This window comes from Mastigoproctus giganteus, chromosome 2, assembly GCF_048544385.1.
Source record: "Mastigoproctus giganteus isolate SK-2022 chromosome 2, ASM4854438v1, whole genome shotgun sequence".
In the NCBI taxonomy this organism is placed as follows: Eukaryota; Metazoa; Arthropoda; class Arachnida; order Uropygi; family Thelyphonidae; genus Mastigoproctus; species Mastigoproctus giganteus.
This window is the reverse complement of record NC_143576.1, coordinates 203,872,096-203,873,742: the sequence shown is the minus strand read 5'-3', so window position 1 is coordinate 203,873,742 and position 1,647 is coordinate 203,872,096. Positions and strand designations below refer to the sequence as shown.

At 33.8% G+C, this 1,647-nt stretch overlaps 1 non-coding gene across 1 annotated transcript; it reads left to right on the top strand.

The window, feature by feature from the left end:
* The first annotated feature begins 1,263 nt into the window (after positions 1-1,263).
* Positions 1,264-1,335, top strand: TRNAE-UUC (transfer RNA glutamic acid (anticodon UUC)). Its single transcript has one exon. It is a non-coding gene; the product is annotated as a tRNA-Glu (tRNA).
* Positions 1,336-1,647: the final 312 nt, after the last annotated feature.

Genomic DNA, 1,647 nt, shown 5'->3' with positions numbered 1-1,647 from the left:
TTAGAACTTTCTTCGAGTCTAATGGCAGAAAGGACTCATGGAGTTGATGGCACATGCCCAGTAATTTTGAAAGAGGTGGTATTGAACCGTTAATATTAATTATGAGGGATTCATTGAATCCCTCATAATTAATGAGGGATTGCCTATATATCGCCACTTTATATCAGAGCTTTTTAAATATAAGAGCGAAGTAATAAATACAGACTGGTCAGTATGACTTTAGTGGTAAGGACAGTCATGGGGACAATAATAAATATGCAATACAGGGATATTAGGATAGAAATAAATTCCGAAATGATATACAACTCGGTTTTATTAAGGGAAAATACTGTTTAATTGACCTGTTTAGCTATTTTGACAAAATTACTCATCAGCCAAATGTGAGAAATAATTTCGACATCGTTTATTGGATATGAGCAAAGTATTTGACTCAGTCCCTCGTGAGAGGTTACTGTGTAAGCTGGAACACGTTGGGATCACGGGTAATATTCGAAGATGAATTGCAGGATGGCTGCAGGACACTTTTATTTATTTATTGTATTAGGCGATCCATCCAATTTTCAACAATTGTGGGAAACAGTTTAATCAACATGGACCAAAAGGGCTAAATGGTCTAAAGGGAACCCGATTCGCTATTATTAACAAGAATCTTGTAATTATTTGCTTGATGCGAACATGAAGAATGATTTTATTACAAAACAAACATAGGAAATATTTACTGAAAGGTTTTCAACCGAGTTTTCTATTAAAAAGCCCAAAAATGGAAGCACTCCAATTTGCTAAATTGTGAAGGATGACGAGGGATGTATTTGTATACGCACTTGTGTCTTGAAAAGTTATTCTCATTATAAAGAAACAAATAAAAATCAAAGGCAAAAAGTGCTTCGCCCGTTTAAAAAGGAAAACCCCATTGGAACACATTGGAGCTTTTGAGTCAGCTGCTTCAGCGTCCTTACAAATTACGCAACTTCCTGTTTCGTTTTGTTTCTTTTATTCCTTGATAATCAACTTGTTTTGGAAGAGTACCACTACACAGTAGATGCAGTAAAGCCTGAAGGAAGCAGAATTATTTCGAAATATGGTGTAACATGCTTTATCTTGCAGTTCAGTAGACGCAATGTCCACGAGTTTTTCTATAAACATTAAAGACTAATTATATTGCAATCTTGACTTTTGGTGAACATTCAAAAAATTATATTTGCATAATATAATTGCGAAATTGAAAGAGTTATTATAATTAATATTAGACTTTAATAATTGTGTTCCCATGTGGTCTAGTGGTTAGGATTCCTGCCTTTCACGCAGGCGGCCCGGGTTCGATTCCCGGCGTGGGAAAAAGCGATTTTTATTTTTCTAAATTTTGTTTTAAAAACGTTATGCACTGTACTTATTTTTCGTTTTGTATTACGATACGGAATCATTTTTATTTTTGATACAGGGGTCCCCTTTTTTTCCTTATTTTTAAGTTAGCGATTGTATGTTTCCATTTAAAAGCATTCTTGATGGATTTCTGCATTCGTGGACGAAAAGTGAAATTCATGAGCTTCATGATTTCAATAAATTTTCGAAAACCACGGTACATTAAAAAAATTATATTTGCATACATAATTGTAGAAGAAAAATAGTTATTATGATTAATATCAGAAC